Below are 23,045 nucleotides of genomic sequence, written 5' to 3' on the forward strand. Positions count from 1 at the left end.
AAAATTATTTTTTAAGTTCTTTTCTTTTTCTTATACCTTCCTTTACCATGTTTTGTTTTGTTTTGTTTTTCCATTTCCTATATCTATTTTGGCCTCACTCTTCAACTTCATTTTACTCCAATTTTCTTTACTCTTATTCTATAATCTGTCTTTTTTTTTTTAGAATTCCCTTGTCTCATCTTCACCTATGATTAGCCTCTGGCCTATAATACACAAAACGGCCATAAGACCATTCAGTATACTGAAAACATAACACTCTGGTTTATAATATTTCTTTTCTCTATGAGAAAAAATAATTTCCTTTCTTCCTATGGTAATAGAATCCTTTAACCATGTCTTTCCCCATTCTGCTCTATAATCCATCACTCTGCTTTTCCACACTCAACTTACAGTCTCTGACCCTCCTTCTCTATTACTTTCTTTGAGGTCTGAATCTCTTTCATCTCTTTTGCTATATTGCATAAATTTCTTCTCTCAAAACTTCCTATTTCTATTCATAGCAGCCAAGGCTGTAGATATTCCATTTGTGGAGATAATGTAGAGGAGAAAGCCCACCAAATGGTTTAACTTGCATATACTAAATGTTGGCTGGAGCTCTGAGTGGCAAGTCTATATAGCACAAACAGTAAGCACTATGGGAGCTCAAAACCTTTGAGACATATACCCGTGTATGTCTGGATTTTATTTCTGTGTCTGAATAACCACGTTCTTGCCTCAACCCTGTTAGGCTTATTTAGTGCAATTGTTCAGGCCAAAAAGCATTGAAGCTTTCACAAAAATGTTGCCAAATTTAACTTAGCTTCACAAAAATAACAAAAAGTAAAAAAATGGTTTTAAGCTATATTTGTTAATGGTCATTACTTGGAACTCAAACATAAGATGTCATTTCAGACACGGCTACTAAATAAACTAGAAATTATATTCAAGGATGCCAGAAACTTACTGTGCTCTGTCCTGGTTCAAATAAACCTTTTAAAGTGGATATGCATATAGTAGTGGTATGTACTCGGTAGGCATTTAATAAACCCTTGTTTAATGAATAAAAACAGAATAATCACCATTTTGTAAAATAATTTGGAATGAAAACGCATGCACAATCTACCATCTTTTCTTAAAAGTGACTTCACCCCAGTATTAATTTGTTAGATATTACTTTCCCAGATGTGGGCTAACAAGTAAGTTCAGCCAACCCTCATCTTCCTTTGACATCATAATATCTATTTCCTTCCAGAAGGCCTATTTCCTGAACAATCCATGTGATTATATTGCCACAGTGGTGGTTCCCAATCTGGATTGGTATCACTTCTCTATAGGGACTTCAGAAATGCATGTACATTTGTGTATTTATGTGTTTGTGCATGTATGTGTTGTGTCAGGCATCTGGTATTATCAGAATAACTGAGGAATGCTATTGGCATTTAGTGGGAAGGGCCTAGGCATGCTAAGGCACCCCTAATGCCTGGAACAGCCTGGATAAAGAAAGGGTGTTATCTTATCAATAAAGCCAAGAATTCCTCTGTTTAGAAACACTGTAGCATTGTGGAGATTTGCTTAGCATGCTGGGTAGACCGAGTCTAACTTTGATTTTCGTAAGGCCTCTGCTGAGGCAGGTATCTCTGGCTCAATTTATCTGCTTTATTTTAATTATCTAATATTTAAGTCATTGTTACCAGATTAGGCTAGTTTTCTTTGCCTACCATAGGATAAGGCTGGGGTAGAAAATAGAGTAGCTTATATAATGTCCTAACATAAACAGTTAATAAGAGCTCATCTTGGCTCTCTCTGCCTGCTCCAGGCCAGGGCATTTTCTCGAGTAAGCTGATGGTGTTGCTTCTAAGGTAGAGGAAATGGGCCCAAGGGTTCTGTCAAACCATGAGTAATTTATTGGGCAATTACTATACGCCGGTACTGTTGTAGATGCATACATGTATAATCTCATTTTTAGCATTCCAACATATCTATTCTCTTTTCACAGATGAGGAAACTGAGGCATCAGTTAAATAATTTGCATAAGTCACAGAGCAAGTTATGGAGCCGAGGCAGAACCCTGCAATTTGACTCCAGAGACTGCATCTTAGCAACTAAAGTTGTCCTAGGATAACTGACTTAATTAATTCAACTCTTGTCTAAAGTTGTGGTTTGGTTTTGTTTTGTTTTCTGCCTGCCAGGCTTGCTTTACTGTTTGGTTCATACTGAATAGAGTGCCTTGTCTACAGTTACCAGCACAAAAGGTTTTTGTGAAGTTCTTTCTAAAAGTAAAAGCACCCAGCATTATCAGGAGAGCACTAGGCCACTGGTCCCTGGGGTAGCAGGCATAGAGAAGCACCCAGTGGGATGAATGACAGCAGAAGTAGCTCAAGTCCTGCTGGCTGGAACCTTATAACCAGGTTAATTGTTGTGAAGGTAGAATCCAGAGAAATGATCACTTAGGTCACCAGGCCAAGGGCCTCAGGTAAAGAGCACAGTTCAGAGGCTGAGGTGAGGCCAAGAAAGCATGAGGAAAATGAGGTCAGCAACACAGGTGCTAGAATGCCAGACTGCATCTGGAAAACGGGGGTAGGCAGATCACACCACATTTCAGGTTCACTGTGTGGAATAGGGAGAGGTCAAACTGGCCAATGCATAACAGAAAAAAGGATACCCCACTGCATGTAGAGGGGTCTCTTCTTCATCTCACCTGAACTGCCATGTCAGCCCCTTTGTGCCCAGGCTGTCCGCTTTTTCTGTAAGGTCCTGACAATAAACACTATGATATCATGACAGTAATGTTTGCTGTCACTATGTCCCAGTCTTAGTATTAGTTTCCTAAACTGGTTGGGCTACCTCTAGAAATTTGTGGAAACGTTTCATTTTTCCCTCTGCTGCTTCAATGACCTTCCTTGCTGTTGAGCTGTCCCTGCACTGGAGCAATCAGAATGAGACTGGAGAGCTTCTTCAATAGTTGCTGAGTATAACACTAGAAACCATTATAAAAGGATGAAGTCTCACTCAGAGAATCTGCCGTTCTTCCAGTCATGAGAATTAGGACCCCAAGAAAGGGAGACTTTTGTTGGTGTATTGCTTATCACTTAGCACAAGACTCAATCCTGACCTACATCCGGATCTGGATCCTGCCAAATTGTATGGCACCATGAAGACATAATCAGACAATATTGATACATTTTTTGTAATGCAGGATACATAGAGTGTCTTTATTTTATAACTTCATTATTTATTTAAATTTAGGTCTGAGGCCACTGTGGTCTGTCTTAACACACTGTATCAAATTTTGAATTCTAATTTGGGTTTCAGTCTGTTCACAAGTCTAGTTATATCCAGAGAATCAAAGGATAGTTGGATAATTCAGCAAAAGTATTTTATGGGGTAAATGTATCTTGGCTGTCTTGTAGAATCTGGACACCTTTTGTTTTTTGCAACTATAAATTAAAAAGAGACATGCGTTGTTTTAATTTTAAAGGCAAGACCTGAAAGGTTCTACTTGCCAGGATGACTCCAGAAGTTCCAGAGCTACCATTCTGTTGGTTATTTAATCAACTTTTATTTGCACACTCAGATGATACTGACAATTTTGTAGGCTCTTGAGGTGATAGAAAGTAAACATATACCCTGACCTTAAAATATATAAATACACGAAAATAATCTAAGCCATAAGAATATTCCCTCTTTTATGGTTCAGACTTGTAAGTTAGGAAAACTGAGCTCCATGAACATGACTAGATATGGTTTGGCTCTCTGTCCCCACCCGAGTCTCATGTTGAATTGTAATCCCCAGTGTTGGAGGAGGGACCTGTGGGAGGTGACTGGATCATGGGGGCAGATTTCCCCTTGTTATTCTTATGATGGTGAATTAGTTCTCACAAGATCTGGTTGTTTAAAAGCGTGTGGGACTTCCCCCTTAACTCTCTCTCTCTTTCTCCTGCCACCATGTGAAGACACGCCTGCTTCCTCTTCACCCTTCTGCCATGATTGTAAGTTTCCTGAGGCCTCCTAGCCATGCTCCCTGCAGAACTGCGAGTCAATTAAACCTCTTTTCTTCATAAATAACCCAGTCTCGGGTGGTTCTTTATAGCATGTGAGAATGGACTAATACAATGACAAAGATTACTAGTTGGAGCCTGGTAAGAGGTTAAGATTGAGGGAGTTGGCCGGGCATGGTGGCTCATGCCTGTAATCCCTGCACTTTGGGAGGCCGAGGCAGGTGGATCACGAGGTCAGGAGATCGAAACCATCCTGGCAAACATGGTGAAACCCCACCTCTACTAAAAATACAAAAAATTAGCCGGGCATGGTGGCGGGCACCTGTAGTCCCAGCTACTCCAGAGGCTGAGGCAGGAGAATGGCGTGAACCCGGGAGACAGAGGTTGCAGTGAGCTGAGATTGTGGCACTGCACTCCAGCCTGGGCAACAGAGTGAGACTCAGTCTCAAAAAAAAGAGTGAGGGAGTCTCTCTAGGGCTATAAATGGAGAAAAGGCAAACCTTATAAATAGCTGGGATAAGAATGCTCATGTAAAATTCCAGGTGGCATCTCTGTCCTCATTCCACATCTACTTATCCACATTGAACACTTAGGCTCTGCTCAGGATTTTCAGAGTCAAAAACATTAAAGAAGCAAACCAGGAATCATATTTTGGTTATAAGGCATAGAGATCTGGATCTAAGGGAAAATCAAGGTTAAAAACTGAAATTGGCCTCTTATGTCCATGTCAAGGAAGAGTACACTCCTGTCCAACATCAAACTACAGGTGATACTGGGTTTAGCTCTGCTGAATAATCCAATAACCCAATAAATAAATAATCCAATAACCCAATAAATAAATTATCCAGGAAATAAATAAGAGGAACCCCATTAGGTATAGGATGGTTAGAAGAGAAAGGTACAGGATGATGCTGGTGCAGGGATTCCCTACAACATCGAGGGGAGATACCTCTTCTACTTACTTCTTGTGCTTCTCTATAACTGCCTCCAAGAGTCACTGTCTAAGTTCAATGAAATGAACCATTTAAGCACAAAATCTTTAATTCATTATAACCTCAAGATACTATTGTCTGCCAGTTCAGTACAGCATCATAGAATGACCATAACATAGAGTCAAACTGATTGTCAGTTTGACTCCTTTTTTTTTTTTTTTTTTGAGACGAGATCTTGCTCTGTGGCCCAGGCTAGACTGCAGTGGCGTGATCTCGGCTCACTGCAACCTCCGCCTCCTGGATTCACGCCATTCTCCTGCCTCAGCCTCCCGAGTAGCTGGGACTGCAGGCGCCTGCCACCATGCCTGGCTAATTTTTTGTATTTTTAGTAAGACGGGGTTTCACCATGTTAGTCAGGATGGTCTCGATCTCCCGACCTCATGATCCGCCCACCTCGGCCTCCAAAAGTGCTGGGATTACAGGCGTGAGCCACCGCGCCCAGCCGTCAGTTTGACTCTTAGCTTGACATTTATTATTTGTGGCTATCAGAGAAGTTTACTTACACCTTTTTTTTTTTTTGAGATGGAGTCTCACTCTGTCACCCAGGCTGGGGTACAGTGGCATGATCTCGGCTCATTGAAACCTCTACCTCCTGGGTTCAAGCAATTATCCTGCCTCAGCCTCCCAGGTAGCTGGGATTACAGGCACCCACCAGCATGCTGGGCTAATTTTTGTATTTTTAGTAAAGATGGGGTTTCACCATGTTGGCTAGGCTGTTCTTGAGCTCCTCACCTCAAGTGATCTGCCTGCCTCAGCCTCCCAAAGTGCTGGGATTACAGGCGTGAGCCACCATGCCTGGCCAACTTACACCTCTTTAAGCCTCAGTTTCTTCATTGATTAGAGGACTTAAGAGACAACATATACCAAAATAATGCCTTGTGCATGGAGGTCATTGGTATGTGGTAGGTGTGTTTATTATTTTCCAGTACCAATAACTGTATTCATTTCCTGTGGCTACTTTAACAAGTGACTACAAACTGGGTGGCTTAAAACAACAGAAATTTATTCTCTCACAGTTATGGAGGCAAGAAATCCAAAATCAAGTTGTAAGTTTTGTTTCTTCAGGAGGCTTCGATGGAAAATCTGTTCCATGTCTCTCTCCTAAGTTTGTACAGCTGTTAGCAATCCTTGGTTTCCCTTGACTTGTAGATGCATCACTCGAATCTCTGCCTCCGTCTTCCTGTCACCTTCCCCTCCATGTTTTCTTTCTTTTCTTTCATTATAAAATTAAAAATTTTATTTAAAGAAATGTTTTTTAACTTCTTTTTCTTTGAGATGGATGGAGTTTTGCTCTTGTTGCCCAGGCTGGAGTGCAATGGTGTGATCTCGGCTCATTGCAACCTCCACCTCCCTGGGTTTAAGCGATTCTCCTGCCTCGGCCTTCCGAGTAGCTGGGATTACAGGCATGCACCACCATGCCTGGCTAATTTTGTATTTTTAGTAGAGACAGGGCTTCTCCATGTTGGTTAGGCTGGTCTCGAACTCCTGACCTCAGGTGATTCATCCAGTTCGGCCTCCCAAAGTGCTGGGATTACAGGGGTGAGCCACCGCGCCCAGCCTTTTTTAACGTTTAAGTTCAGGGATACATGTGCAGCTTTGTTATATAGGTAAGCTTGTGTCATGGAGGTTTGTTGTATAAATTATTTCATCACCCAGGTATTAAGCCTTGTACCTATTAGTTATTTTTCCTGATCCTCCCTCTCCTCCCACCCTCTACCTTCAAGTCAGCCCCAGTGTCTGCAGTTACCTTCTTTGTATCCCTGTGTTCAAATCATTTAGCTCCCTTATTCCAAATAAGGTCACATTCTGAAGTTCCAAGTGCACAGAGCTATTAGCAGAGGGTAGAAGGACGCTCTTCCACTCACTACAACATATGTTATGGGCTAAATTGTGCCCCGTCCCCCACATTCATATGTTAATACCTTAACTTCCAGTACCTCAGAATGTGACTGTATTTGGAAACAGTGCCTTTAAAGAGGTAATTAGTTAAAATGAGGCCCTGAGGGTGGGCCCTAATCTAACCTGACTGGTACCCTTATAAACAGAGGAATTCGGACACACTGGGAGACACCTGAGGTACTTGCACATGGAGGAAAGACCAGGTGAGAACAGTGAAAAGGCAGCCATCTGCAAGCCAAGAAGAAAGGACTCAGAAGAAACCAACCTTACCAGCACCTTGGTCTCAGACTTCTAGCCTCCAGAACCGTGAGAGATTTCTGTGGCTTAAGCCACCCAGTCTATAGTATTTTGTTATGGTAGCCCTAGCAAACTAATACAACACATACAGTTAATGATTGGTCTGCTTTCTTTAGTTTCTTTAGGTTTCTCTGGACAGCAGCTTATACATTGAAGCTGACTCTTCACAATGTGGTAATGAACCCTTGGTTGCAGTGACCTTACAATGTCAAGGGAGCTCAGATACTACCTCATGCATCAGCCAATATCACCTTTTGCAGCAAACTTTTGTTTGATCTTCTTGCTGAAGTAAGTGAATTATAGTGAATATAGTCAAGTAGCTTGATAAATGCAATTCTACAGTATCTCAGATCATCATAGTGAATATTATGGATATTGTAAAACATAGAAGGTATAGAGGATTTAGATTAAGAGTACTTGAAATTTCTTCAAAATAAAAATCCTTATCATAAGCTTGTTTTGTTATGGTCTTTTTTTTTTTTTTAAAGTTAAATGTAAAAAAATTGGACAATTGACAATTCTGCCTAAGAAAATCAATAAAAGTCTTAAGACATATATATGGTATTCCATCCATTTCAACATAGCCATTGTGATTAGAAGACAAATGTTAGGTCACTTAGTCTACTATCCTCCACTGGCAAATTCTAAAAGCTAGTTTTCATGAGCATGAAACTTTGCATCTTTTTATTTATGGGCTTCAAAAAACCCTTAAACTCGTAAGTGTTATCTTTTTAAACTAGTTTATGATTTTCACAGCTGCTATTTCAGTTTGTTTTATTGCTTTTGTAAAGAGCTCTGAGATTTTTATGAAGGTGCTAGCCTTATAGTGTATGTTTAATCACCATTTCAGTAATCATTATCTTTGTCATTTAAAACAGTACCTCTGTAAGGCTGTGCTGGCATTAAATAATATACATAAGCAATTAACAGTAAATATTAATAATGATATTGGTAAACTCTAAGACATAAAGGAAGAACAATAGAGTTTAAAAAGCATATGTAGTTCTCTCAAGCTTTTCTCTGACAAGTATAATTTCAAATATATTTATTGTTGAGATATGTAGCTGATGTATTTCTTACAGCTGGAATACCTAGAGATTTTACAGCAATACATCAACTAGTGCACTAGGGGTGGATCTCACATTGTACTCTCTTAACAATAGTTGGCAGCAGGTAACATTCCTTTCTTCTGTGTCTACTCTGACCTGCTCCAAGGTCAAGATAATGAATATGTGATCACTACTCACTTCCCTTTGAAAATATATGGATTTCTCACAGTTATCTACCTGTCCCTTGACTGTGTTAACAGCAATAAGTAGGTTACAGAGAAAAGAAAAAGGGACAGGGACTAGTGATACTCTAGTCTCTGTGGATAGCGTGAGAATTGGAACAATGTTTGGATAGCATAATGGGTCAAGTGCCTTGAACAGATTGTCTTGGTCCAGATTATCAACTCTATAGCTGAGTCTCTCTCTTTTTCTGATGTATCTCAAGTGCTTAGCACAGTGCCGGGAGCACAGGAGTTGATCAATCAATAATCTTTAATGGGTAAATTAATGAATTAACAAACTGCAAAGTGCACTGCCACTCTTCTTTGGGAAGAATTTGTTAGTTGCTTAGTCAACAGTGATAAATGGTAGTGAACACTGTCTGGCAAAATTTAAAAAAACAAACAGGCCATGTTGCATCAGGCTGAAGCAAAGCATTATCAAGATGTAGAGAGCAGCAAGCACATACACACATCTGTGAAATACGGAAGTAACTGCAATTACCAAAAAAAAAAATTTGCAAAGCATAAAGCAGTTCAAACTGAATATATAATAAGCTGATATATATGCTGCAAAAAAAAAAAAAGATGATAGAACATTTGAAATCTTAGGGAGTCTCTAGAGGAAGTGCAAAGTCATGGCATTTATTCTGAAAAGTTCTTGAAGGAAATCAGTTTTGAATCAGATTTTGAAGAAGGTGAGAGTTCTCATTTGGTATAGATAAGTACAAAATTGATAGATTAGAAAGCCAGTGTAGGAATTTAAAAAGCCTAATGGAATTAAGGGAAAAAAAAGCAGGTGGGAAAAAAAATTTTAATGAACTCAAGTAACATAGAAACACTTAAATAGGAAAACCTAACAAGTATATGCACAAATGTTCTAAGAATGTATTAAACATAATACACTGGTTCATTTCTGTAAATAATATCCTTAGACCCTAGCAGGAGGGAGGCTAGCTCAGATAATGGCTTCCTGACGTCAAATTATTGTGATTGCCTACACAGCCTAGTTAATAATCTTTCAAAATGTAACCACCTGTGAGTGAGATGTTGAGGAAGTAATAAATAAACTATTTTACTGCACCTCAGAGACATATATTCATAATTTTACCATACCTGAATCATGGGAGGGTAATTGTGATACCTTAGACATGGCATCCTATAAAATTACAGGTTTTGTCTGTGTATATTAGCTAAAGTAGATAATCAGGTTGATCAATAATGTTAAGTAAAGAATAAAACAACAAAAAACTTCTTCAATTATCTGAATTATTAAGGTAAGAGTGAATTTTATAACAAGTATATTTTCTGGATCAGTGGTTCTCTACTTGTTTGAAGCACTGAGAACTATTTTTTTTTTTACTTTTTGAGATGGAGTCTCACTCTGCCGCCCAGGCTGGAGTGCAGTGGCACAATCTCGGTTCACTGCAGCTTCTGCCTCCCAGGTTCAAGCGATTCTCGTGCCTCAGCCTCCTAAGTAGCTGGGATTATAGGCATGTACCACCACACCTGGCTAAGTTTTGTAATTTTAGTAGAGACGGGGTTTCACCATGTTGGCTAGGCTGGTCGCGAACTCCTGACCTCAAGTGATCCACTCGCCTTGGCCTCCCTGGAGATTACAGGCATAAGCCACTGTGCCCGGCCCTGCACTAAGCACTATCTGTTGACTGAATAAATAGCATGTTTTACACTTATTTCTTTGAATAAGTGTGTTATTATAATTAGTAAATTTAAATTTTATTTCCAAAGATTTCTAACCTCAAATATAGGACAAGTGGCCACCTCTATAGGAATGGGAGCAATTATCAGAGAAAAGGGGTAAAAAGGGTTAAGGCAATATGTAAAACATCTAAAATGGTATTTGTTACAATGTGCCTGGTGTTGGCCATTGTATATGCGTTTAATAAAAGTGGAATTCTTCAAGGATGTTTTCTGGTATAATACAGGTTTTCTAACTGAAAGAAGTTAGGGACCACTGAGCTACACAATTGCTTAGATCTGTGCTGACAGTTGTGACTTCCTAGGATCACTGGATTAAAGAGCATCTTAGCAGCTTTGACATCTTTGTCTGTCTTAGTGATTGATGCTCATCACAGTGGTCTGAACCATGGTGAAACTATCTCTATCAGTCATTAAGGAAGGCTGTCATGTCATGCATATTGCCACAATTTGAGGATATATCTGAATAGGAGAAGTAATGAAACTGCAAGATGACCAATCCCGTAAATTTAGCCATGTGTCATATATTGCAAGACCCAGAGTATATGGCCAGAATGATATTAATGATGGAGATGGCTTGATTTAAATAGTTTATTGTTCATACGTGTAACTTAAATGTAATTTATTTTCTTTTTCCTCAAAAATCACCCTAGTTACAACTGGAAAGATTAACTGTCAGAAATCAGTTAAATGAGAAATAGAAAATGATTTAATTCATTCCATAATAGACTTGAATTGCAATGGAATTGAAGGGGGAAAATATAAAATTATGAAATGCAAAGAAAATGAAAAAGATGGAAAAATATGTACATCATTAAATCACTAGTTTCGATGAATCATTTTGCTTAGTATAGACAGCACAGTTGGATTATCTCAAAAATGCTTGAAATGTGGCATTGCAAGAGGTAGTTCTTTTCATTTATTTAATTTTTGCAAAGTCAGGTAATTTTGAGAAAAACAGTACTGCAAGAAAGTACTAAAATTGCAAGATACAGCAGCTCAGTTAAAAATAACTAGAAATAAGAACCCATACTTAGTAGAACAAAAAATAAACTTTAGAAAATTGTTTTTGTGGAATCAAAGATCTCTGACAGGGACAAATGGCAAAACACTTAAGTAGAAAAATAAATACAGCGAAGCTTAGCAATAGAATTAAAACTAGATTTTTAGAAACTGCTGATTATCATAAATGACTTTTAAATGATGGCTGGAAGATTATTTAAATTGTATACTCAAGTTAGATTAATAAATTATTATATAATAATATAATAAATATTATATAATAATTCTTCCTATATTTGTATCCTAGCATCTAACAAGTGCAGGCACATTGTGACATATGCCTTTTGGGATGTTTATCAGATCTAACCCCTCTCCTTTAACTACTCCCATATCAATAGGGCATCTTTGCTCCCATATTTGAAGTAGGGGATCCTTCCCTACGGTCATAGCAGATTGGGCTGGAGAAGAAGGACAGTTACCTCCCCAAGAGAAGTGGATCTAATTCTCTTATTTGGAACTGGAGCACAGTTAGTTAAGTGCTTGAATAGGAAAGGGATCTAAAGCCAGTGCAGAACCATGTTTCAGCATGGACAGGCACTACAGCAGAGAGAGAGGAGAAAAAGAGAGACAGAGAGATTGAGTGGGGGCAAGAGCAAGAGAATAAAAGCAGATGCTCGGCGAGAAGAGACAGCCCCATGAGATGTTCGTGTTCTAGGTCCTAGTTATAGTTCCACATGAGATTTGATTGGATTTCCCAATGTTGGTTTATTTGCATTTTCTCTATAGTTTTTATAATAAACTTCGATTGTGCTTATGTATTAGACTATGAGTTACATTTAGGGCATGAAGAAAAAAAGTTCTGCAGAGAATAGAGAGAGCTAAATATTAGGCAGGGTCATCACAGTTATCTAGGTTTCTCTATTTGGTGATTTAGTAAAACACAAATACCTGCATTTAAAGGCTTTTTACATGTTAATATGTTATGAGGTAAAGTAGGCTTAGTGGCTTCTCTAGTCATGTGATTTCTTAGTGGACTGAAATATGATTCCCAAACACATAATCCTGCTGGATTTTGCTTAGTCAAAATTTTAAGATTTTGAGATATTCAGCCAAAATCAGGCTACAAGTTTCTCACCCTGTAGAACTTGTTTTTGCCTAAGTAAGCATGATTGGACACAATTTGCACTTCTGGAAAAAGTAAATAAGTTAGAACAAAAGCCATAATGAGATACCATCTTCTGTCTACAAAACTGAAAAGAAAAAAATATAAATCCCAAAGTTGATGAGAATTTAGGGAAATGGGTCATCTCATACTTGGCTGTTTGAATTATGATGAGAAATATACCAATAGTCACTTGCTCATTGAACAAATATTTATTAAATATACTCTAGGTGTTAAACATTGTCCTACACACTGGTATTTAGCAGTAAACAAAACAGACAAAAACCTTTGCCTACATGGAACTTGTAATTTCCTAAATCTTTAAAATGTTAAAAGAAGTTCATAACCTTTTTACCTAAGAGTTTTACTTTTTAGATGTATATATATATTTTTTATTCACACAATGGAATACTGTGCAGCCATTAAACACGATGTTTTTAAAGACCATATGATTATGTAAAAATTGAGTTTTCAGCCGGGCGTGGTGGCTCACGCCTGCAATCCCAGTACTTTGGGAGGCTGAGGCAGACGGATCATGAGGTCAGGAGATCAAGACCATCCTGGCCAACCTGGTGAAACCCTGTCTCTACTAAAAATACAAAAATTAGCTGGGCATGGTGGCGCGTGCTACTCGGGAGGCTGAGACAGGAGAATTGCTTGAACCAGGGAGTCGGAGGTTAGGGTGAGCTGAGATCATGCCACTGCACTCCAGCCTGGTGACGGAGCAAGACTCCATCTCAAAAAAAAATTAAGTTTTAAAGGATTATCTATAGCAGGTTCTCATCCTTATACAAATAAATATAAGTACTAATATACATATACTTTTTAAAGAAATATGTACTAAAACATTAATGGTAGTTGTTTCTGTGTGATGGGATTATAGATAATTTTTATTTTCCACTAATTATGTCTTAATATTTCTAAATTTTCTGCAATAAACCAGTATTAATTTGGTCTATTTTGTTTCAAGTCTAACATGGATGCTGTCTCATATTTTCACAAAATTGAGAATTAGAAGCTCAATGAGGGCAAGAACCCTGCCTGTCTTGGAAACTTGGTTGAATCAATGAATAAGTCAGCATCAAAGAGAAAATTTGCATACTTCAGTTAAAGGAGAACATTGTAGTGCAATTGTTACTGTACATGTTTGACATCAGCAATATCTACAAACTGATTACTACTTTGTCATTCAGTTATCTGTATTAAAAATGCCACATGAAATTTAATGTAAACTTGGTTCCATATATGTCATTTAAAATATCCTCTGAAAGACACAGTGTACATAAAAGAGAATTCAATTAAAAGCAGTGAATCCCTAATGATAGCTTAGGATGGATTCTTATTCAGGCCTGAACAGTTATCTGTCCAAAGTTCCTACTGTATGCATTCTAATTAAGGAAAAACAAAGCATTAGAAAAACTGTAGGTAACATGATGTGAGCTATAGAATGTGAAATGAAACTATCAGTCAAAAAAGTGTTAATGAAAAGTTGAAGTTTTAGAGTACGTATAGTGAACATGTGCTACTTTTACCCCTTGGCATCTATATTTCCCAATTCTGGTAAAATAGGACCTCCTCCTCCCAAAACCTTTTCTTTGGGGAACGATTCCTCAATCCATGTAATATAAGTAGGTTTGACCCGCACTCTCAACTCTAGTGCTGTCCAATACAGTCATGGCTATTTAGTTTAAATTTAACATACTTAAAAGAAAGTCTAAATTTTAGTTCCTCAGTTGCCTTAAGCACATTTTGAGTAATCAATAGCCACACATGACTAGTTGTTACTGTATGGGACATAGTAGATTATAGAACGTTTCCATCATCACACAAAGTTTTCTTCGACCACGCTAAGGGTTTCCGTAACCCAGTATTAATCCCATGTGACTGGTCGCAGGGATGAGTCCAGGGAAGGATGTATGACCCAAATCAGGTAGGTAAGAGCCAGGCTGAGGATTTCTGTAAGGGTTGTGAGAGAGAAGTTCTCATGACTATTGGAATAAAAGAGGGGCAAGGAGATGGAGCTGCTGCAGTTTCCCCAAGGGACGATCCTGCTGCGAGTGGACACTGTACAGAAGAGAAAATACCTACAAACAGAGAGAAAACAGGTCATTGAGATGCTTTCTGAGATCATGAATCAACAGTGCCTAAAGACTACCTGCGGATTGTTTTGGTTTTTGGGTTTTTGTTTTGTTTTGTTTTGTTTTGTTTTAGACATGGTCTGGCTCTATCGCCCAGGCTGGAGTGCAGTGGAGCCATCTCGGCTCACTGCAACCTCCGCCCCCCAGGTTCAAGCAGTTCTCCCACCTCAGCCCCGCAACTAGCGGGGACTACCGGCGCGCACCATGTCCAGCTAATTTTTGTGTTTTTTTTTGGGGGGTTGAAAATTAAGAATGTATTTTAGATTGTGGAATTTAAAAATCTAAAAGCACAGTACACATTTTCAGAAGAGGAATTTTACTATTACCCACTTATGGTGATATTTGCAATATTAGAATATAATTCAGTTAAATAAATCAAATAAGGAATCCAGAAGAAACTGTTCTTGAGTTAAACCAAGTACACATTGGCAATTTTGAGAAAGGAGAACATACGTTAACATAACACACAAGCTCAAATGCAAGTTTATTTATTTATTTATTTATTTATTTATTTATTTATTTATTTTGAGACAGAGTCTCACAGTGTCACCCAGGCTGGAGTGAAATGGCATGATCTCAGCTCACTGCAACCTCCACCTCCCGAGTTCAAATGATTCTCCTGCCTCACCCTCCCAAGTAGCTGGGATTACAGGCACCTGCTACCACGCCCAGCTAATTTTTTGTATTTTTAGTAAAGACGGGGTTTCACTATGTTGGCCAGACTGGTCTCAAACTCCTGACCTTGTGATCTGCCCACTTCGGCCTCCCAAAGTGCTGGGATTACAAGTAAGAGCCACCGTGCCTGGCGTCAAATGCAAGTTTATGTGGTGAGTGTTTGCTTTTTTTTTTTTTTTTTTTTTTTTGAGACAGGGTCTTGCCTTTCGCCCGGACTAGAGTGCAGTGGCACAGTCTCGGCTCACTGCAACTTCCGCCTCCCAGGTTCAAGCAATTCTTCTGCCTCAGCCTCCCAAGTAGCTGAGATTACAGGCACCCGCCACCATGCCCAGCTAATCTTTTGTATTTTCAGTAGAGACAGGGTTTCACTATGTTGGCCAGGCTGGTCTCAAACTCCTGACCTTGTGATCCACCTGCCTCGGCCTCCCGAAGTGCTGGGATTACAGGCGTGAGCCACCGCGCCCAGCTGTGGTGTTTTTAAAGGATTTTAAAAGCATGCTCCATCAGCATAATAGCTTTTTCTCATTTACAGAACAGATGCATTTCTGTCTGCTTGTGTACAGCAAAGGTTTAGAACCTGAATAAACTTATTTATGATTCCAGAAATGTGCTATTTTAGAAATGTACTCCATAGAATTTACTTCACTGCACCTACCACTGATTCTTCAAATAAGCAAAGTATGCAAGGTCTTATCCCATGAAAATGTTTTTAAGCACTAGCACTTTAAATTGAAACGTTGTTAGAAACATAGCAATGTCAGGTACAATGTCTATACTTAGTCTTATTTAAAATAAGAATTGAATGCACAACAGAAAATTTATCATTTTCTTTATCATTGGAGGGGAGGGAAAGAAAGCAAGCGGAGGTGGGGGTATGATTACACTATTTAAGGAAGAGCTGAATACAAAGACAATGGGTCTTTCATAGTCTCAACAACTCCACAATGAACAACTGGATTATCTCATTTATAATTCACATTGGATCAAAAAAATTGGTTCCCCTCTGTGCATATCAATTTAATTCAAACCTTATTATTTTCAAAATACAAATATGAATACTACAAGATAAACTCTAACTCCAATAGGTATTTTCTAAGTAGAAGACCAAACAACAAAGGGAATCCCTCTTTCCAGTGTCTTTTGATAATGACAAGATGTTGCCAGAGTGGAAGTCTAACACATAAGTAAGCATTCTCACGGCCAAGTAAGAAACTACAGTTGTTGTGGGTATTACCCTACCATTACTCTATGTATTACATATTAAATTAAACACAGCATTAAATATGCTTGTATAATTATGCCATTAATGATAATAACAGTGATGATGCTGGTGGAAAAAGCCTGTCTTTAGCCCAAGAAAAGTAAGGGAGAAAAATTTAACAAGCAGAAAGCAGACACAGAGTTGCGCATTTTTTGACTAGGAAAGAGAATTTTAAGCATAGAAATATAAAAAGAAAAGTACTCCCTCATTTCCCCTATGTGGAAATAATATGAAACATTTATTAGATATACTGGACAAGAACAGAACTAAGTACTCCAATTCTACTGCAGCATTACAAAAAAAAAAATCCCTTCACCACAGGGTGAGATTTAAGGGCAACCTGCCCAAGGATGCATGTTATATAAAACACAGCAAGATTGCCACTGCCCTGCCAAGTACTTCCAGTCTCTACCCAGGTCCTACTGAAATACTGGTGGTCCCAGTTAGTTTTATTGAAATAAATATTTAAAGAAAAGGATAAAGCATTTAAAAAGACAAGCCAAAATGCTTCAGGAACCACATATCTAATACAATGTTTATCCTCAAATGAGTTATGTTTGCCTCGCACTAATAAACTTTTATTTCCCTCAAATTAGAGCAATAATCTTCCATACATAAGTATCTTCCCTGCCCAATAATTCAAAGGAAAAAAATCCAAAATGATTAGTAAAGAAAAATATAAGAATTAACAGACCCTTTAAATTTGTTTTAAATATTTTTAAGGTTTAAAAAGTGTTTAAAGTTTGTAATTCCTAGTAGGAAAACATTATCTGAACGAGTACCCTAATGGCAAACCACCATAAAATGCTTCAGTTGCATTTGGGGGAGAGAGGTAGGGATTAATTCCTAGTAGGAAAACATTATCTGAACAAATACCCTAATGGCAAACCACCATAAAATGCTTCAGTTGCATTTGGGGGAGAGAGGTAGGGATTAATTCCTAGTAGGAAAACATTATCTGAATGAATACCCTAATGGCAAACCACTGTAAAATGCTTCAGCTGCATTTAAGGGTAGGGATTATCTTCAAAGCACCCCAGCTCTCTTGATGAGAAGGTCAGAGGTACACTGGTTTGTATTATTGCGACATCCATAAGGTAATCTAGGTTGCTTTTCCTTCAGCAAGGGCTTTATTTATCAGAAGGGCATTGTGCTTGACTCCCAATTGGCTGACAATTTACTGATAAGATTCATAACCTTTGGGTTGCTCTGGTATTTTGACAAATTTGCTGGGTTCTGAGCCACATCCTGGAAGGCCACCATAACTTCTGGATCCTGCATGTCTGCAAGAACCTCTAGATCACTAAGAATTTCATTGAGTCCAGGCATTCTGGCCATTCCAGACATTCCTCTGGGAAAATTACCAGGCATTCCCCCAGGAAAGCCACCTGGAAAAGAGCCATAGTGAGCTTCTGACTGTGGTCTGGCTTCTTCCTCCCTCCGGGCTCTCTCATGCTCTTCTTAAGCCTTCTTAACTCTTTCTATTCTTTGATCTCTCGCTCTTCACGTTTCGCTCATACTTTCTTCTGCAATTTCCTGTGCCCTAGGTTGAACTTCTTTCAGCATTGTACTAGCATCTTCATCGTAATCCAATTTACAGGCAAGGGCAAGATCATGGGCTACATCTTCCCAGTGGCCTAGGCGTCTGTGTGCTTTCCCTCGCCATTTGTAAGGCTGAACTGAATCAGGATTTATTTCATGGCTCTGTCACAGTCTTGGATGGCAGCATTTGGCTTCTGTAATTTGACGAAAACCCTGGCCCTCTTGGCATACAAAATGGCCAAGCGCAAATTCAGCTTAATGGCATTTGTGAATAAGTCAATGGCTTTCTGCAGTTCACCATCATTTAGGGCTTCAATAGCAGCCACTTTCTTATCATATGCCTGATCTCATCTCCTCTGTTATCTCTGCATTTTCTTTTTTTTTTTAGACGGAGTCTCGCTCTGTCGCCCAGGCTGGAGTGCAGTGGCGCGATCTCCGCTCACTGCAAGCTCCGCCTCCCGGGTTCATGCCATTCTCCTGCCTCAGCCTCCCGAGCAGCTGGGCCTACAGGCGCCTGCCACCGCTCCCGGCTAATTTTTTGTATTTTTAGTAGAGACGGGATTTCACCATGTTAGCCAGGATGGTCTCGATCTCCTGACCTCGTGATCCGCCCGCCTCGGCCTCCCAAAGTGCTGGGATAACAGGCGTGAGTCACCGCGCCTGGTCCTATCTCTGCATTTTCATCTCCCATTTCTTAAGGGGCATCAGTGTCTGGTTCAATCACCCATTCATTATCAACTTCTAGATCACTTTCCTCACTTGATGGTTTGTCTGCCTTTAAGTTTTCCTCCACCTTCTTACTATCAGGTTTTTTTTTTTCCCTTGGTATTTTCTTCAGATTTAGCTTTCTGAGTAGCAGGTGGTACTTTACTGCCATGCTCTCCACCCACTCCCTCAGGAAGCACATTTCCTCGGTGTGCAGAATGCTCGGATCCTGCTTACACATTTTCACAAGGGCCTGCTCGTTCACTTTGCGGGGGGTCTACGGTCAGGAAGCAGTGGGCGAAGCTGAAGAGCTGCAGCCCGGTTCCAGGCCCAGGCGCTGGCTTGGCGTGACCGCACAGAAGCAATTTTTGTATTTTTTTGGTAGAAACTGGGTTTTGCCATGTTGCCTAGGCTGGTCCTGAACTCCTGGGCTCAAGAGATCGTTCCATCTCAGCCTCCCAAATTGCTGTGATTACAAGCGTGAGCCACTATGCCCGCCCTACCTGCAGATTTTTAACTTACAAAAGCCAATAAATTTCTTTGTTGTTCAAGATCAATTTGGGTCTGTTGTTTGGATATATAACTAAAGTAGTATTAACTGAGATATATAATTGAAAGTGAATGAACTAAAAGCAGTGTGGTTATCTCTTTAATACCATCATAAAGCCTCAGAAGTGACTCCAAGTATATTAAAAGAGGTTTTGAGTTAAATTTTGATTGTAATTCAGAGATGAGAGTGACATGTAATTATACAGATAAATGTATGCTGTTGCCATTTAGCAAAAAGAAATTGTTTAAATCTGGCGGGGTGCGGTGGCTCACACCCGTAATCCCAGCACTTTGGGAGGCTGACGCAGGAGGATCACTTGTGTCTAGGAGATCGAGACCAGCCCAGGCAACATAGCAAGACCCCGGCTCTATTAAAAAAAAAAAAAAAAAGGAAATTGTTTAAATTTTATATAGTTTATTTTCTGAAAAGCTGTTATTAAATTAGTGGGAGTAGGTTTACATAATTGATAGCACCTTAGAACCCATGAATATTTATTTATTTATGTTAATATATAAAACATATATAGTATAATATATAAACATAAATATATGTTTATATATAAAACATATATAGTATAATATATAAACATAAATATATGTTAATATATAAGTGAGGATTTTTCCCCAATTCATCAGACTCACAAGTTATCCAGTTTTGCTTTATTGATATATAGGTGTTATATAATATTTTCTTACACTGCTTAAAGTGACTTGTGGTTGATTTTGGTGTAGCCTACTTCCATCTAATAGCTGCAATAGCCTTTTTATATTGAGTAGTACTTCCTTATGATGATATAGAAAAAAATTGTATAACTGAAATTTGTGTTACTAAAATTTTGTAGTTTCATATTTAATTTTAGATTTCTTTTCTCTTGCTTCTCACCCTCAGTTTTGTACCTCCTGTGAACTAGTTTGATGGTCAGAAGAAACAGTTTAAAAAAACGAACAGGTGAAGAAAATATACAGACCTCACTTGTTAACATTAAATAAAGAATGCTTTGGCCGGGCGCAGTGACTCATGCCTGTTAATCTCAGCACTTTGGGAGGCCGAGGCAGGCGGATCACTTTGAGCTCAGGAGTTTGAGACCAGCCTGAGCAACATGGTGAAACCCCGTCACTACTAAAAATACAAAAATTAGCCAGGCATAGTGGCCTGTAATCCAGCTACTCGGGAGGCTGGAGAATCGCTTGAACCTGGGAGGCGGAGGTTGTAGTAAGCTAAGATCATGCCACTGCACTCTAGCCAGGGTGACAGAGCAAGATTACGTCTCAAAAAAAAAAAAAAAAAAAAAGAAGGAATGCTTTTAATTTCAGTGCTGACCTTTTCAACTACTTTTTTAAAAATGTCTCTAATACAACTAGAAGAATCTCCATTTTCACTCTGGCAACCTCAGCAGCAATTTGTCTGCATATGCTACCATTACATTTTCATAATAAAATATAGTAAAACAAAAATAAAAATGCCAATAAAATAGATTTGTTTCTAAAAATAGCAGGGGGTGGAATGTGGTACCTGGACATGTTTTCTAACACAGTCAACAAAATCATGTTTTCTCCCATATCACATTTTAAAAATAGACTACCAGGTACAGGATAGCCCACTTGCAGAAAGGCTCCCTCAGGAATCAGCAGGAGATGTTCAAAAAATGCTCTGAGTCAACATGCTGACAGTGATCACAAAAAAAGACAAATTCCACTAGCATTGGGCTGTATACAAAGAACCGTCATATCCCAGACCTAAGGGATGATATATGATGCACCTGGAAAAGTGCATTCAGTTTGGATAAACTCAATTCCAGAAATATGTGGAAGACTGGAGAGAGTAAAGAGAAAAGAAAAAAAATGATGAAGTGACTGGGGAGGTGAGGTTGGGAAGGGGGCTTGGGAGAAAAGATTAAAGCAACTGGCTAAGTAACTTAAGATTTGACATGATAACAGCCAACAAATATTTAAAAATAGCAAATACTATGAAGACAGAGAAATTACTTGGGATTGTAAAAGAACACAGAGAAAGAAGCAGGATTGAGAAACCTGATGTTCTGGCTATGTGTAGACGAAGATAAAAAACTGAAAAATATAGTAACTTTTGGAATATTGTCTTAAGGAGTCTGTAGGAAGCTTTAATTCATAGCAAATTTACTACTAAACACAAAGAAAGCCATGGGTATTGGCAGATAATGATTGTGGGGAACGGATGGTGGCCTATATGACTAGAGATGTTCTTTCTTACGTAGTAGTTCTATAAATCTATTGTAATATGAGAACTCTAATTTATGTTGAAAAAGGGTATATTCCTTGCCATGAGGCAAGGTTTAAACCAAACTTTTAAAGAACCCATTATTACACAGTTTGCCCTGGGATCTCTGACTAACCCAGGGGAGAAAAGTGTTTTTAATCTGCAGTTTTCCAAAACCAATTCAATTAAAAATAATAAAAAATCTGAAATCCTGTCCATAAGGGTTAATAACTACAGAGGTGTCCAACAGATATTCAATCACAAAAATTCAAATGCTCTTTTCATTAAGCCTCTGGTGTCTTTTTCCATAGCTAAACCAAGATAATTGTTTTGGGGCTAATTTCTGAGGCTGTTTAATAACACCTCCTGCTAGACTTCTCATGTAAACTCAGCAAGAGGAAACATCCAGAGTAATAGAAAAATATTCTGTTCATTTTATAGCTCAAATTCACACTTTTCTTTACAAAAGAGATCCTGCTGTTTGAGTTTGGCAACTGTCATACCAACTGCTTTGGGGAAGATTGGATTAGAAGGCAAAGCTAACTATGCAGTAAAGTCTCCACTCTCCAGCAGGATTTTTATGTAAATTCCATTACAATTCATACTTTTGTAGATAATGAAAAGGATAAAAAACACTTTAAGGTTTCCAAGTCAGCAAAATAATGAACAGGACAGTCTGCAAACCACTTTACTACATTTTTGACATGTGGTCACTCATATAAATGGGCTTTGTATCTGTTCTTCTTTCACAGAGGATTTTTTTTTTTTTAATGCTACATTCTAACAACTCATAGCTCTACAGGTTATTGCTAATGTGTGAACATGAACTACAAACAGATCATCATACTTTTAATTTCAGTAAGTGGCAGATTTTGCATTATGTTTCCTTAAGAAAATATGGACAATCTTTTCTCCCAAAATGCGGTGGCTCACGCCTGTAATCCCAGTACTTTGGGAGGCCGAGGCAGGCGGATCATGAGGTCAAGAGATCGAGACCATCCTGGCCAACATGGTGAAACCCTGTCTCTACTAAAAATACAAAAATTAGCTGGGCATGGTGGCGCGTGCCTGTAGTCCCAGCTACTCAGGAGGCTGAGGCAGGAGAATCACTTGAACCCGAGAGGCGGAGGTTGGAGTGAGCCGAGATGGCACCACTGCACTCCAGCCTTGCCACAGAGTGAGACACACATACCTTATAGACTAATGGCAGTGCCAGAGAGGTATGCTTTTATAATTAACCAACCACAAAATTAAAACTACGTAGATTGATCTATAATTATTATTTTATGTAATTTGTGATGACATGTAAGGGTAAAAGTATGTTTTCACAAGACTAGCCTCTAGAGACAATATGTTTTTGGGTTTCCAAATGGATCTTTCTTAGCAATAGTCAATGACTATAACAGAAACAGTCAAGAAAATATTCTGTAGCACAATGCACAAAATGTATTATTTTCCTTCTGCTATTGTCATTTTAGTTCCATATATTGTCTTGTGCTGGAAGGTGAAATTCCCATTAGTGTCAATGGAGAATCCAGGCATGGAGTAAAGGAAACCCAAGACTTAGGCAACAGTGACACAATTCTCCAAGTGAAGCAAGAATGTGAACAAAGTATGCATTTGA

General features: G+C 38.8%; 1 protein-coding gene and 1 pseudogene across 2 annotated transcripts in view; both read right to left on the reverse strand.

Annotated features, from left to right (window-relative positions):
• ADGRL2 (adhesion G protein-coupled receptor L2) overlaps positions 1–23,045 on the reverse strand; it is a 301,782-nt gene that overhangs the window by 251,861 nt on the left and 26,876 nt on the right. The window lies entirely within an intron of this gene.
• LOC101137378 (hsc70-interacting protein-like) lies at positions 17,523–18,877 on the reverse strand (annotated as a pseudogene).

The sequence above is a fragment of the Gorilla gorilla genome, chromosome 1 (assembly GCF_029281585.2).
Source record: "Gorilla gorilla gorilla isolate KB3781 chromosome 1, NHGRI_mGorGor1-v2.1_pri, whole genome shotgun sequence".
Taxonomy (NCBI): Eukaryota; Metazoa; Chordata; class Mammalia; order Primates; family Hominidae; genus Gorilla; species Gorilla gorilla.